Source organism: Pleurodeles waltl, chromosome 1_1 (genome assembly GCF_031143425.1).
Source record: "Pleurodeles waltl isolate 20211129_DDA chromosome 1_1, aPleWal1.hap1.20221129, whole genome shotgun sequence".
In the NCBI taxonomy this organism is placed as follows: domain Eukaryota; kingdom Metazoa; phylum Chordata; class Amphibia; order Caudata; family Salamandridae; genus Pleurodeles; species Pleurodeles waltl.
The window spans coordinates 2,270,059-2,285,378 of NC_090436.1; the positions used below are offsets into that span (position 1 = coordinate 2,270,059).

Consider the following 15,320-nt stretch of genomic DNA (forward strand, 5'->3'; position numbering starts at 1 on the left):
GTGTAAAATGGCTGTGAAATAACGTGGACGTTATTTCACCCAGGCTGCAGTGGCAGGCCTGTGTAAGAATTGTCAGAGCTCCCTATGGGTGGCAAAAGAAATGCTGCAGCCCATAGGGATCTCCTGGAACCCCAATACCCTGGGTACCTCAGTACCATATACTAGGGAATTATAAGGGTGTTCCAGTATGCCAATGTAAATTGTCAAAATTGGTCACTAGCCTGTTAGTGACAATTTGTACAGAGAGAGCATAACCACTGAGGTTCTGGTTAGCAGAGCCTCAGTGAGACAGTTAGGCACCACACAGGGAACACATACATATAGGCCACAAACTTATGAGCACTGGGGTCCTGACTAACAGGGTCCCAGTGACACATAACAAACATACTGAAAACATAGGGTTTTCACTATGAGCACTGGGCCCTGGCTAGCAGGATCCCAGTGAGACAGTGAAAACACCCTGACATACACTCACAAACAGGCCAAAAGTGGGGGTAACAAGGCTAGAAAGAGGCTACTTTCTCACAGGACCGCAATATCAACCAGGTGACAAAGTGTGGCTTTCCACAAAACATATAGACTTCAAGAAGAAGCACATGTTTAACCCCAAATTCATAGGTCCTTATACTGTCCTTCAGCAAATCAATCCGGTGACCTATAAACTACAATTGCCCAGATCGTTACGGATTCATCCAGTGTTCCACACTTCCCTCTTGAAAAAGGCAGTCCAAAAGGTCCACCCTCATCCAGCTCCTGTTCTAGTACAAGGGGAAGAAGAATACAAAGTCAAGAAAGTGTTGGATTCTAAACTGAGAGGGCGTAATCTATGGTACTTAATCACATGGAAATGTTATGGTCCTGAAAGTAACTCATGGGTTTCCGCATCTGGTGTTCATGCTCCAGTACTTGTGAGACGCTTTCATCGTCTTAATCCAAGCAAACCAGGCCCTAGAGCGCGTCTGGGAAAGGGGAGTACTGTCAACACCAGAGCAGTACTACGCGCTCTATTGGCGACAAAAATGCAAAAACCCAGCACTCTCAAAACAACGTAGTTTATGCATTATTCTGATATGTTGTGGTTTAACCTTTTGCATTGCAGAGTTCAATCCTGAAAACTTATTTTTAATATGCTTACAAATACTGTTCCTTTCCAATGTATTGCTGCAGGTTTTCAGAGTGTGTTAGGGTGTGGCCCCTTTCCAGGGCCTTCCAGAGACTTTCCCTGCAACATGCCTGGGCGTGGTTCTGGGCTGGGCCAAGACTCTATAAGAGAGAGCCAGCCCAACTCCCAGTGCTCACTATTCAGAGGTCCCGGTGCAGAGCAGCAGCTTCTTCCTGAGCTCCTGTCCTGGCGGCCTATTTGGATCTTCCAGTCTTCTGCCCTTCATCCTTCATTGGTGATCATTGTTCCAGGCGGTAAGACGGTGGTTGGACTGTTCCGATACCGTTATTGAGAATTTTCATATTCTTGGTTTAATTCTTAAATGAGTAACAGATTACTTGCGCACTACCATTTCTTGACATTTATATGGTAGTTTACAAATAGGCAAGACGCGCAATTTGTTTCATAAAGGTTTGACTTTGTTATTCATTGCGTGCTACCATTTCTTGACATTGGCATGGTGGCTTAAGAATCGGCAAGACGCGCGATTCGTTTTATGGTGTTTAAACATTGTTGTCCATTGCGCGCTACTATTTCTTGACATTTACATGATGTTTTACGAATTGGTAAGACGCGCAACTCGTTTCACGAGGATATAACTTTGTTGTTCATTGCGCGCTACCATTTCTTGACATTTTACATGGTGGCTTAAGAATCGGCAAAAGAAGCGCGATTCGTTTCATTGTACTTTGATCTTGTTATTTATTGTGAGCTGTTATTCCTTGACATTTACATCATGTTTTACGAATCGGCAAGACGCGCAATTCAATTAATGATGATTTGACTTTGATATTCATTGCGTGCTACCATTTCTTGGTATTTTACATGGTGACACTCGAATCGGCAAGACGCACGATTCTCTCCTCGAGTTTATTTCATGTTGTTTATTGTATGCCACTATTCTAAGATATTTATTATGTAATATTCGAGTTGACAAGTTATGTGATATGTTTCCTGAATCCATATTGTGTTATTCATGGTGCGCAATCCTTTTATGGTGTTTACTATATATATATATATATATATGTGTATATTTATATATATATATATATATATATATATATACATATATATATATATATATATATATCTGCAATATGTGCAATTTGTGTTAAAACATTTTAAGAGTACACAGAAAGCCAGAGTTTCTAGATGCAATATTGTATGGTCCTAGTATACATTCTCAAAACCGGATTTATATGACTGGTTTAAAATTTAGTCAGAATGTTTTTTCTGATTCTCATGTAAAGGAAAGTACTTGAATAAGAAAGTTTTCATTTAATTCATCTTGATTCCCTTACAGGTATCCGGCCATCTTGAAACGTAGTCATTTCAAACTTAACTCTTAGATTGTTCATGTTTTCAGAGTGACTAGGCTTAGAATCATAGTCTAGTATTGATTTCAGGAGATATAATTTTCATATTGTGTGTTCTAACCTTTTTCTTACTACAGGTCTCCTTCCCAGCTGTTCCCTTTCTAATCCCCTCTTCCCCTCTTGAACTCTCTCAGTCTCTGAGATTTATCTATCAGAGTCTTGGAGCTGTTCAGTGGTGGACGTGTTGGGAACGTGCACAGACCCCGAGGATCTGGTGACTCTGACACCCAGCTGCTGCCACCTCCCAAACAGGTTTCTGCCCTCCTGTTGCTTGAGCGGCTCAAGCCCAGGGAGCCAGAGTGCCAGGGCTGTGCCAATTGTGGAGACAAAGGTACAGTTTAGGGAAAGAACACTGGTGCTGGGGTCTGGTTTGCATGGTCCCAGCACACTTTCAATCATAACTTAGCATAAGCAAAGGCAAAATGTCATGCCAAGGAGGCATTTCCTTACAAGAGCCAACCCACAGTTTATAAGAAACGTGTTGGTCTGCTGAAACACACGAGACAACCCCTACGGCAGGAAAACGAGTGCAAAACGCTTATTGTAAAATATTACTATCAGGTCACTTCTGCGAAACAATGTTCAGTGACATTTCCACTGCAGGCCATTTCCAAAGCAGAATCCATTCCCTGGTCAAATTACCAGCAGAACGCTCTCAGCACCTTGAATCTGAATTCCAAACTTACAACTCATGCAAGGCAATTGTCCAAAGTGCTCCACCTGTAGGAAGCAATGCAAACTCTGGGGGCTCTGGGTGTGCTTCAATCATACAAGGCCCCTTTGGGCAGGACAGCTTTAATACATATACTCTACATGAGACTACTCGCTCTACCATTATAGGAATTTAGAGCATATTGGAAGTCTAAAAGTGGGGAGCAGCAGCAATGTCGTCTGTGCATGTATGTAACTGAATCCCTGAGCCACCTATTGTACTGTTGTCCTACGTTGATGACTGACAGATGAATTTTCCTGATGACATTGTTATTTAAGGATGAGTTAGGAACCTGCAGGGAAGTGGTTACTTACGCCTGCACATTTAATGTCCCCACGGATTTAGCAAGAATGGCAAAATACTACTTCATAGTAGGTGACCGACTAAGAGAATGTAACATTTGACATATGCCAGCAGTATACAGGGATGTGGAATTCCTATTGCCCGATGCCTGGGACATATTGTTTGGGTTCAAGGGCAACAAGTTTTCATGTTTTTTTTGTCCTTGGGACAAGGCCCAACTCCCGGCCGCACAAACCCTTTGGCTGCCAGTTTACAGAGAAGGAAACTGTCTGCAATTGAGGTAATATGTGTGTCAGTATATTTATGCTGTTCAAACTTGTATTTATGGTTCACTAATAAAAACCCTCATTATTAGTATGAGTGCTGTAAATAAACATTTTAAGGTCACACTGCACTACTGACAGTGGTTCCAGTAAAAACAAAGTGTACACATGTATGAAAAGTTTAACAATATGAGGTTAAGTAATATGCTCCCAGAATGCTTTCTGATTAGATGCAAAAGTTTGCAGAAGCTTGTAAGCAAGAGTGATGATTCTTTGCTTTCAAAATAAAATGTTAGGAAAAAAAAGTTTTGTTACTATGAAATTTTAGGAGCTTTTTCTTTGAAGTGTCATTTAGTAAAATGTGTTGATACATGCTAGTATATGCAAAAAAATATTACTAATGGAAAATCAGTGTAACCATTTTCAACAAGATTATGGGAAGTATGAAAATAAACAAGCACTGGCAAAGCCAACCGATTTGACATTTTTTGTGAGTCTTTTGGTTTCGTCAATGCGTGTCTTGTTTTGACATGGCTTTTGGAGCACTTTATTGTTGTGGGAGCTGTCACTCCCTCACGATTATAACAAATACTGCAAACAGGAAAAAAAAGTTTTTGGTCAATATGATCCTTGTGGAAGAACAGAATGTGATCACTCACAGTAAAGCCAGCCAATAGATACAGAGAGAAATAGAATTGTAATAAAAACAAAATGTCTTTGTTAACGCTAGACCTAATTAGGGCTCCAATTGTTAAAGAAAGTCACAAAAGTGCACCCCTGGTATATGTCTTTGAATTAGGGGCATTCATGAATTCACAAGAACTTACAGAAGTAGACCAGGAAATCATACTGCCAGACCATATTTGTGAACTGTATTTCAGCACGAGCAAATATGCATGTATAGATTTGCTCATGCGAAAATCTATTGAGCTTTTACAAGTTCACTTTCCCTCCAACCACTTTTTTCCCAACCCTGGAAGAACTTCTACTTCTGCCATTGTCAGGAGCAAATTTCCAACCTTTCTCAGTATGGGAAAAGATTAGAGAGGAGCTGGTGAAAATCCTTAAAACATGCAAGTTAGTAGGTTTGCAAACTCAAAGGAATTTTAGCCCTTGAACTATGGCTTACTGCTTCCTCCAGTCCCAATATGTAGATCTGTGGAAGGAGGCAAAATAAGGAAATTGCTATAGTAGTGATTGAATGTGCAAGTATTCAAGCCCTACATTAGTAGTAGCCCTGGCATAACCAGAGAGGCTATTATCAGAGCTCTTACATAATGAGATTGTTGCCATAATGTGTTGCTGCACTACATGGCACCAAAGGGACAAGTAGATTGTTTTAATGGACAATTAGATTTAAGAAGCAACCTGTTCCATGGACAAGTAGATATTTTATTAAATTCCACACCCCTGAGTATGTCTACTGCCAGAACGTTTGATAGGAACCACTTTCATCAAGCATGTTGCACTTTGGTTTGAACTTGAAATGTGACTATAAAATCTGTATTTTCGATCTAACTTTGCGTTTTATTCCTTTTCTACCTTGTGCTACGTGACATGGAACAATCAGTCAAACTTGATATGCTGCCATGACACTTGTATATTAGATATAATAATAATAATAATAATAATAATGCAATTAAAGAGTGCATGGCTACTTCTAAACAAAGTGTCCTGACACCACAAGACTAGTTGCAGATAAAACAGGCACACATAACACAGGAATTTCATTAGATCCAAACAATAAGGTTTTCATTTTTTTTTTCTTCTGAAAATCAATTCAGAAGGGGCTAGTCACAGTTGCATGTATAATCGATTCTGGGCTTTCAGGGCCAAGTGGCTGAAAGCACAGCCTCCTATTCTGGCTTTTTCATATCTTTGGACCACAGCCAGTTGTGCAGCTGTTGATCTTGGGTTCCGTTTCGGGGCATAGGTGGTGATCATGTTTTGCAAGTAGGTCAAGCCATGACTAGCCAGTGCCTTTTAGCAGTAACAGGGGGCCTTGGAGGTTAACCTTCTAACATTGTACTTTATCTTTTTTTTATTTCACATTAAGTGATATGGAACATCTTGTACGTTACATCTTGCAAAGTGGGTAACACGTGTAATTATGCACTCATATTGGGTGGTCGCACAAGTTCCATTTGAAGTAATGGGCACAACATATCTTTATGTGAATAACTGCGTTTCTTGTCTTCTCTTTTAAATTACACCACAGCTTTAAGATATATACTACATTGTGATGCCCTTTTTAGGTCAGGTGTGCAAGCGCCTTGACCTGTTGTTCGTATTGTGGGCTTTCACTAGTTTGTGGGCTTGCAAAATGTCACAATGTCATTGGTAAATTCTTTATGTTTGTCCCTCCTTGGGGCAGGTTTGATATCGCCCTGCAGACTGCCCCGTTATATGGATAATTGCATGATTGCCGATATGTTTGATGGTGAGCGAACTTGTTTTTCTTTTTGTATCTGACCTTTGCGATCATGCTCTTGCTGGCCATGGAGCGTTGAGTCAGCTCACATATGACAACTGTTTTACTTTTCAATTTATATGGCAAGAAAAGTCCAGTGAGGCTCTAACGGGAGCAAATGTGAGACCCATTGCATTGCAAATGCTTGCTTTATTATTGTTGTGAAGATTTGAATTGATCATACAATAGAGTATTTTCTTTCATTTGTTATTCAAATGAAACCAAATCAAATCAGGGTTTATAAAGTGCAGCTACTCACCCGTAGGGGTATCAAGGCGCTGAGGGGGCCTGTCCTCTGAGCATCAGTTGAAGAGCCAGGTTTTAAGGTCCTTCCTGAATTGGAGTAGCGATGGTGACTCCCTGGGGTGCAGGGCAGGGTGTTCCGGCTCTTTTGATAGGATACTCACAATTTTTCTGCAAGTTTGTGAAGAAGCCACGGAAACTCACTGGAGAAGTGGTACCTGGTGGAAGAGGCCTCTTCACACTGTTGGTGCTTCACTCAGAAGGAGGAATGAGTCTCTTTCACCAGGGTTGTGCTCTCTGCTGAACAAATCATAATTGTTTGATCACACCAGCTTAACAATTTTAAATTAAGAAGGTTTCATTGGAACAGATCAATGACTCAAGGAAAAAGTGGATGGCTAAATGAAGGCTACCTCAGTTGGTTTAATGCTCGCTGCTTACATCTGCTGTGATCTGAATATTACAATTGTGAAGACAATAGAGAGGAGCGTCTTATCTTGGCCAGCACTAGCGCGCATGCGCACAAGACCGTTGCACAGAGGGCCGCAGCACGAGCGCGCATGCGCACAAGACACCTACAGCGAGGCCTGCATGACCCTGACCAGTATTAGGACGCATGCGCATAAGACACCTCCAGGGAGGCCTGAAGCATCTGAATCCGCATGCGCAGCGCACAGACACCTGGCGGGAGAACTGAGCCAGTACGAGGGCGCATGCCCACAGGGCAGATACGCGGGGCATGCGCGGCATAGAGCAGTTCGCCAGAGTAGAGAACGAGGCCCATGGGACGAAACCCCACATCGGAGCATGCGCGGGAAGGAAAACACAGCTCTTCGGAGCATGCGCAGAAACGAAGGCAAGTCTGAGGCTGCGCACGGGACACATACTGCTCTCCTGGCAGGCGGCGCGCGCGGCCGAGAGGACGGCCCGGTGAAGGCGGCTTGCTGCTTCCTGTGAGGGCAGCGCAGGCCGTGTGAAGCGGCCGCTCACCAGCTGCCCTCCGCCGGGGCCTGCCCCTGGCGTGTACCAGAGTCTACGTCGGGACGGAGGCGAGGATTGTGCAGGCCTTTCTCCACTTTATCAACAACAGCAAGTTCAAACAAGCTCGATAACGAAATGAACTACAAGCCCCATGATGCCCTCCGGTAACCATGGCAACCCATAGCCAATCCGGTGTCCGTACCGAGTAGTGTATATTTTTTTTATTTTTTTATTTAATGCGTTTTTATATAGCGCGGACTTTACCCGAAGGTGTCAGAGCGCTTCACAATAGGCAAAGTAAAGATACAAGAGGCGAAGAATTACAAGTGAGCCTGTTACAAAAACACGCGTTACATTACAAGAGGCAATAGTGATAATTGTGCAAGTATCAGGAGCAAAAAATAAACGAGGTAGCAAACGATACGTTACGAAAGGAAAAAGTGACGTGTACAGGTTACAAGAGCAAATAAAGTACGAGTAGAGGTAAAAAAAATTGCAATAAATGGTAGACACTCAAAACACTAAAACAATGGTTACGTTACATGAGGCAGTGGTGGCCGTTGTGCATGTATCAAAAGCACACAAGATATAAGAGGTAGCAAATGATACGTTGAAAAGGAAAGGTGCCGTGTGCAAGTTACAAAAGAGTACAAAATACAGGTAGAGGGATAATACTGCACTAAATGGCAGACACTCAAAACACAAAAACACCCTGAGAAGGCACTTCTATAGGCGTGGAGAACAGAATTTCCTATAATGGAAGGACTTCCTTCAGAAAACAGAGGGCTTGAATTAACTTTGGAAGTGTCTTTGAAGGAGGAGAGCTTTGAGGTCGGTTTTGAAGGCCTGGGAAGAGGTGGTGGTCCGAAGCTGAGGCGGAAGTGAGTTCCAGATTCTCACCGCGTTGCCTGAAAAGGATTGGGCCATCGATCTTTCCTTCTTGAAAATGGGAGGTTCAAGCAATAACTTTTCTGCATTACGTGATGGTCTGGAGCCCCCAGAGAGTTTCAGTTTATTCACCAGGTAGCGAGGGGAGGAGGAGTGCAAGGCTTTGTGGGTGATACATGCAGTTTTGTAGATAGATCTTGCCTCTATGGGAAGCCAACGGAGGGTGGATAAAATGGGTGTGATGTGGTCGCTTCTTTTGGCCCCATATATGAAACGAGCTGCTAAATGGAGAATAGACTTCAGGGGGTTATATATATATAACTGACGGGTGCAGTCCTTCCTCTTCTTCACCGCCGCCCGCCAGTTAAGTCCGCGCTCCTTCGCGTTTGTTTCACGCGGGTTTCGGGGATTTCCCTGTATTACCAACGCTTGCCTTTGTTGCTTTCAGCATGTACTGCTGTTGTCAGTACGCGAGGGACGTTCCTCACACACCGGACATTCCTTTCATCCGCGTGGGAGGCCTGTGCCCGGGCGCGCGGTGCGGTGACGCGCTGTCACCGATAGGGGCCCGTGTGCGCTCCTCCGCGATCCCCGGATTCAGCGCTTCCCGCGCTGCGTGTCCGATCGCGCTCAAGCCTTCAGGATCCCGCCCTCGGGGATCCCTGATTCTCAGGCTCCCAACCCTCGCCTACCCCGCGTGGCGGTGCGAGCAGGCCCAGACCTGCATTATACTCTCCCTTGGGGGAACCTTTATGGTCTGTATCACTGGGAAATTTTTCTGTACGTTTTGAGCACGGCAAGGGGACTGCCTAGTTGATTTAGGTTGGGCAATATTTATTGTGCTCTCACCCCTTTTGCATTGGCGCCCCTCTTGGGGGTGAGTGACTTAGTTGACTGGTCTGGCCCTGGGACTTTACTCCCTTTATTTGTGTTTCTAGTGCTTTTTGTGGTGTACGTTGTTTTTTTCCTCAATATAGGGTGTCCTCGTCCACTCCTTCCATGGACTCCTTTCTGGACCACGTCTATGCTCCATCTTTGGGGACGGAGGAAGTCTGACCTCCCCAACGCCATGTTCCTGAAACCATGGACAGATTACTTTCGCAGGTGGTGGAGAAAGCCTCTGTACCCCTGCAGGATAGGGTGGATAAGCTTATGGACAAAGTGTCCAATTCGTCAGGTGTTTTGGGAGATTTGGCCCACGGGCTGGTACCTCAAAGACACCTTTTTCCTCCATGAAACATGACGCAAGGCACCTGGAAGGCTTCGCCAGGTTGAGAGAAACCTTTTGCAATAGTGCGCAAACGCTTGATCCTATATCCTGCCGGTAGGATGTTTTGCCCAGAGAGCATCTGGCACTGGATCCCTTCATGGGATCGGGGACTCTGATGACGAGTGCGCATCGGAAGTGGGTCGCACTATGGGTAGACTTTGGCGCCTATCTGCGAACACCTCTAGTGTTGAGGAAGAAGGTTGGGCCTCGGATATGTTCAACCCAGAGGACATCTACCATCCTCGGACCTCCGAATGGGTCCCAATCCCAAGGTGGCGGCATATGTCGCTAAGGCTATCCGCCATCATTTGGAGAAGGAAGCTCGGGCCTGTCTGCAGGCGGAATGCCCGAGGCCTGTGCTTGGGGACAAGGTGGTGGCTACACCTTCGTTGGACCCAAAGCTATGTTCTTTTTTTTTCTAAGTACATGCACAATCCTAAAAAAGGGATCGATCGCTCCTGGCGGTCTTGTCAGGATAAACATTTAGACCTTTTTAGGACTCTTGACCAAGATCATTGAATTGGCTGATTCGGCCAAGACCTAAGGGGAGCCATTACAGATGTATTTGGTCGCTGGATGGGCTCAAAGGGTGGTTTGTCTGTTGGCCAACGTCAATTTCGCTATATCTATGGAGAGGCGAAGCTCTCTCCTGATCAAGATTGACCCCAAATTGGCGACTTCTGAGGCTGGTGCGGTAGCCCAGGGCAATCTCTTTGGTGACCCCTTCGTGAAGGAGCTTGGGAGATTTGTTGCCACCTTCTCCGCTTTGGATAAAGCACAGTCTCCCATGCGCAAGATCTTTCCTGGAAAGCTTTTTGCTGGGGCCGCTCTTTGCAGGTAGGCCCCTCCAGAGCTGAGGGACGACGTAATATTGGCTGGTGTGATGGCCGTCAAGGGACCTTCTTTCCCAACAGAGGCTCTGGTCGAGGACGATCCTCCTGTTTCCACACAGGAAGTTCCAACTCTCAGGGAAGAAGCACAGATGAGATCTAGGAAGCAGAATTGCCCTCTTCATAGAGATTTGGGCGCTACTTACTTCTGGCCCTTGGGTCTTGGAGACAGTGTTGGGTTTCCACATAGAGTTCTATGGGACCCCAGTTCATCCGAGGGGGTTCTTGAGCAACATCTTCTTGGTCGAGAAGAAGGACAAGGGTTTTCGTCCGGTGATAAACCTCAAGGGCATCCATCTTCTCAGGGATCTTCTGTGTCAAGGGGACTGGATGATCCGCTTGGATCTCAAGGACACTTACTTTATGGTCCCCATCTACTCTCCTCATCGATGCTTTCTGCAGTTTCAAAGGCGGAGTCAGATGTACGAGTTCAAGTGTCTCTCATTCGGCCTTTCTTCAGCACCTTGGTGCTTCACGAAATCGCTGAAACCAGTGGTCGAGTTTCTGAGGACTCAGGGTGTCAGACTGATTATTTATCTGGACGACATCCTTTTGATGGATCAGTCCAGGCTGCAACTGTTGTGTTACGCAAACATGACTATTGCTTTGTTGCAGGACCTTGGTTTGTGATCAACGCAGAGAAGTCCTCTCTTCGCCCGTCTCAGTCCACGACGTTCCTGGGGTTCGTGGTGGACCAACTTACTTCAGTTGGAAGCCCGATCTGGGGGCGAGCGCAGTGGATGCAGGATTGGTAGAACGACCAAAGTTATGCCTTCGCTCCGTTTCTTCTGATTCCCAGAGTGGTGGCACAGGTCCGATGCCAGCGGGCGCCCTTGATCCTGATATCTCCGATATGGAAAGCACAGACATGGTTCCCCACTCTTCTGGAGTTGACGTGGATGGCTCCTCTCAGACTACTGTGTTCCTTGGGAATCCTTCGTGACCCGATGGGTCGCCCTCATCCATAGGTGCTTCAGGGACACCTCAAACTCATGGCTTGGAAGATTTCAGGGGACGTTGAGAGAACTTCTGCCTTTCACAGGACGCTACAGTCCTTATCAGACAGTCGTGGGCTCCAGGTACCATCAAACGGTATAGATCGGCCTGGAACAGATGGGCTAGTTGGTGAGAGGGAAGTGCATCCCACGTTGAGTTCATAGTCAATTTTCTGGCTGAACTTTTTACCTCAGGTTTGGCGTATTGTACCATTAACTCTTTTCGTTCTGCTATTTTGGCAGGGCACAATACGATCAATAATCTTCCGGTTGGAGAACATCCATAGGTAAGTAAGCTGTTAAAAGGGGTTTGTTTATCTCGACCTCCTGAACCTAGGTATTCTGGCTTATGGGATGATAACAAGGTTCTTAATTTCCTTTCTTCCTGGACGGGGAATCGATATCTATCCAGGAAACAGATTTCCGCTAAACTGGCGATGATTTTGTGTCTTTCTTGTAAGCGAGTCTCAGATGTGCATGCTTTGGATGTTTCAGCCCGGGTTTTCACCCCCAAAGGGGTTACGTTTACCATTTTGAGACGGACCAAAACTGATACCATGTTTGTTTCTTATCCCAGTTTTGATTCTCACCCTAAGTTATGCGTGGTTAGATGCGTACAGACCTATGAATCTGTCACGGAGGAGGATAGACCTCCAGGAGAAAGACAACTCTTGATTACTATCAAGAAACCGTTTAAGGCTGTGACTTCCCCTACTATTGCTAGGTGGGTCCGCTGGGTCATGTCTGAATCGGGGATTGATATTTGGCGTTTTGGGGCTCATTCCACTAGAGGGGCGATGGCTTCCAAAGCCATTCAGGTCGGTGGTAGATTGGAGGATATCATGAATTCAGTGGATTGGTCCTCGGAGTAGGTTTTTTAGAAATTCTATTTTAAACCGCTCCATGAAGCTGCGTCTTTAGTGGTGAGTAAGCTTTGAACTTGCATAATCCTCGCCTCTGGTCCTGATATAGAATGAAAAATGTCCTAGCTAACATGAAGGAAGCTTTCCATTCTATTAAGGACTCGGAGGCGAGGATTATCCCTCCCTCATACTCTAAGAGTATTACCCACCCGAGGTTGAGTTACCTGTTGTTTATGTGAGATCCTTCTTTACAGGTCAGTGGTATTTTTCTTATCTGTGAAGGTTTGTTGGTTTTATGCATACCGTTGGCGACTCACTTTGTGATGACCTTGTTATTAATTATGTTTTTCCTAATGTACTTCTTCCTGTTTATCAACATGATTGGGTATTCTGGTAGGAGTATTGCTTACAAGGTGTATTTGGTCCTGTGTCTGATGTCTTCCTTATTTTGTAGGAGGTGATTCCAAAGGAGAATGAGGTCACAAGTTAGCGAAGAAGAGGAAGGACTGTGCCCGTCAGTTATATACTCCTCGTTATGGACACTGGATTGGATCGTTACTTGTGGGCATCATGGGGCTTGAAGTTTATTTTGTTCTCGAGCATGTTTGAACTTGCTGTTAATAAAGTGGAGAAAGGACTGCATAATCCTCGCCTCCGTGTCCTTAATAGTATTGAAAGTTTCCTTCACGTTAGCTAGGAAATTTTTCATTCAAAGCTGCCAATCACGTTAAGTAAAGTAAAAAACTACATTACCCATGTCCCCCTGCACCTCATATCACATGCGCCAATAGTATGCCAGCATTCCACATAAATATCGATGCCTCCATTGTGCGTCCTTTCTTTGCTGCTTCACAGCCAGATAAGTACTTTTCTCCTTATTGAAACCATTTGTTTATTGCACAGTATTATTGATTTCTCTTCCCCTCATGATCGCGGGGATTAAGTGAGCTAATCGGCGCTTTACCACAAAGTTGTGATCCGCACGCGAGACTACGCTCGTGCCGGTATTTAGAGCGGTCAGGTTCCAACGCTCCGGCCTCTGTGGGGCTGGAAGCAGACTACTTGCGCCTTCCTGAGGTGCGCAGTTATAGCTCTAGGACAGTTGAAGGCACCACTCAGCTCATGTGCAGAGTTACAGACAAGCGATGAAATTGACTAAAGAAGCACGCGTCAGTTTCTCTGCACACCGCTAAGCCCCTGCTGTTGGCGTGGTGACAAGTCCTGGGAGTATTGTTCCCCTCACACCCTGTCTGATGAGTACAGTGTTGTAAAATCGATGAAGGCATGGCCTAGAGTGTTTCCAGGCAGCTCCCTCCACATTCTAATTGAGGCACTATATAATAGCTTGGCAGGGGTCCCACGTCCCCATTTTTAGGGTCGAGTCTGCGTCGCATGCGCTTGCGCATGTGTTTCACTTGCGAGACGCTTTAGGAGTTTGAAAAGTACTCGGAGCCCCGCCCACGTCACGTCAGTGTCTTTCATTGGTTCGTGGGCTTGCCTGTTAAAATCAGCTTGCTTTCTTTAGTGGAAGGCATGCATACGTCATGCTTTTTCTGGTGGTTAGCCCTCCTCGAGCGCATCAACCAAGTACTGAAAACATACGAGGCTTGCTGTTTCCTGTCAGGTTTGTGGACTACGTTTTATCTTTTGTTCGAAGCGCGATCTCGCTTGGCAAAAGTCAAGTGCTTTGCATAACATCGACCCTGTTACATAGTTAATTGCACTTTTGCCGGTTACGTAGATAATTGCACTTTTGCCAATAGGTTTCATTACGAGTGAACTGTAGCAGCGCGATCATGCTGTTTTTTTCTTTCAATGTGGAAAGAAAAATCTGGTCGGGAGTTTACAACTGCTAATAGCTGTAACTCTGAAAAATGCAAGACCCTAGTGCATTGCAAATGCTTGTTGTCTCTTTACTGCACCATCAACGTTATTAACAGTAAGAGAATGGCACAATGGGAGCCTTACGAGGGGGAGGTAGAATACTGCCCAGAAGAAGTTGGGGACCAGTATTAACTGGGCTTGGGGGAGGCACTGGATTGCAGTGTTCAGCAATCTGTAAATAAGGCACTGGCTTGAGCTTTGGGCCCTTTTACAGGGCATTTACAAGATTTAGCGCGCCAACAAAACTGGCAACCAATGCTTCCTCCAATTGGCGACGACACTGTCCCTTCAAAAGGAAAAGCAAAATCTAAGGCCTAGCCTAACATACATGCTGACACATTTGCACAGTTGAGGCAAAAGCAAAACTCGAGGCATTATTATAGTGCCCCCTCACACACTTCGACAGTTGTGGACTCTCAGGAGTCGGACTCCTACTCACATGGTGAGGATTGTGATGAACAGGACATCCCAGACCCTAGCAAAAAGAGAAGGGTACAGTCCAAAGCCCCTCGGGTACTAACTTTTGACCCGGTGGATATCATCCACCCCAAATCAACCAGTTGGACACCTCCTACTGAGGTGGCAGAGTATGTTCAGTCCCATCTCCGACAGAGTTTTGGTAAAGACGTGCGTGCACTCTTGCGCAATGAATGCCCTAGACCACATTTGGCAGGCAAAGTGGCGGATACGCCAGAGGTGGACCCGACTACGGTCACCTTTATGAAAAAATACGCCAAGGACCCCAAGAAGGGCCTTGACAGAGAATGGCGAAACTGCCAGGACAAGCTCCTGGACATGGCTGGTCCACTGACAAATACTGGAGCTAGCATTACAGGCCAAAGAGTCCAACTCTCCAGTAGACCTAGAGGAGCTAATTGGTTGGGCACAGTGAGCCATTTGTCTGTTAGGCAACACCAACTGTGCCATTTCGATGGAACATCGAAGATCTATTCTGATGAGGATAGACCCTAAACTCAATGACCTAGCCCCCTCGGAAGCCGGAAGGACACGGAGGCGAGG

The 15,320-nt window shown here is 45.4% G+C and overlaps 1 protein-coding gene and 1 long non-coding RNA gene across 2 annotated transcripts in view; one reads left to right on the plus strand and one right to left on the minus strand.

The window, feature by feature from the left end:
- LOC138247595 (zinc finger protein 665-like) overlaps window positions 1-7,338 on the minus strand; it is a 30,561-nt gene extending 23,223 nt beyond the window's left edge. Inside the window, exon 1 of the mRNA XM_069202108.1 lies at window positions 6,546-7,338. The gene's annotated coding sequence lies outside the window, so the exon portion shown is untranslated. The remainder of the gene's footprint in view (window positions 1-6,545) is intronic.
- Window positions 7,339-7,407: 69 nt separating this feature from the next.
- LOC138248558 (uncharacterized) lies at window positions 7,408-13,061 on the plus strand. The gene is made up of 2 exons (XR_011194603.1): window positions 7,408-7,674; window positions 12,871-13,061. It is a non-coding gene; the product is annotated as an uncharacterized lncRNA (long non-coding RNA).
- The last annotated feature ends 2,259 nt before the right edge of the window (window positions 13,062-15,320 follow it).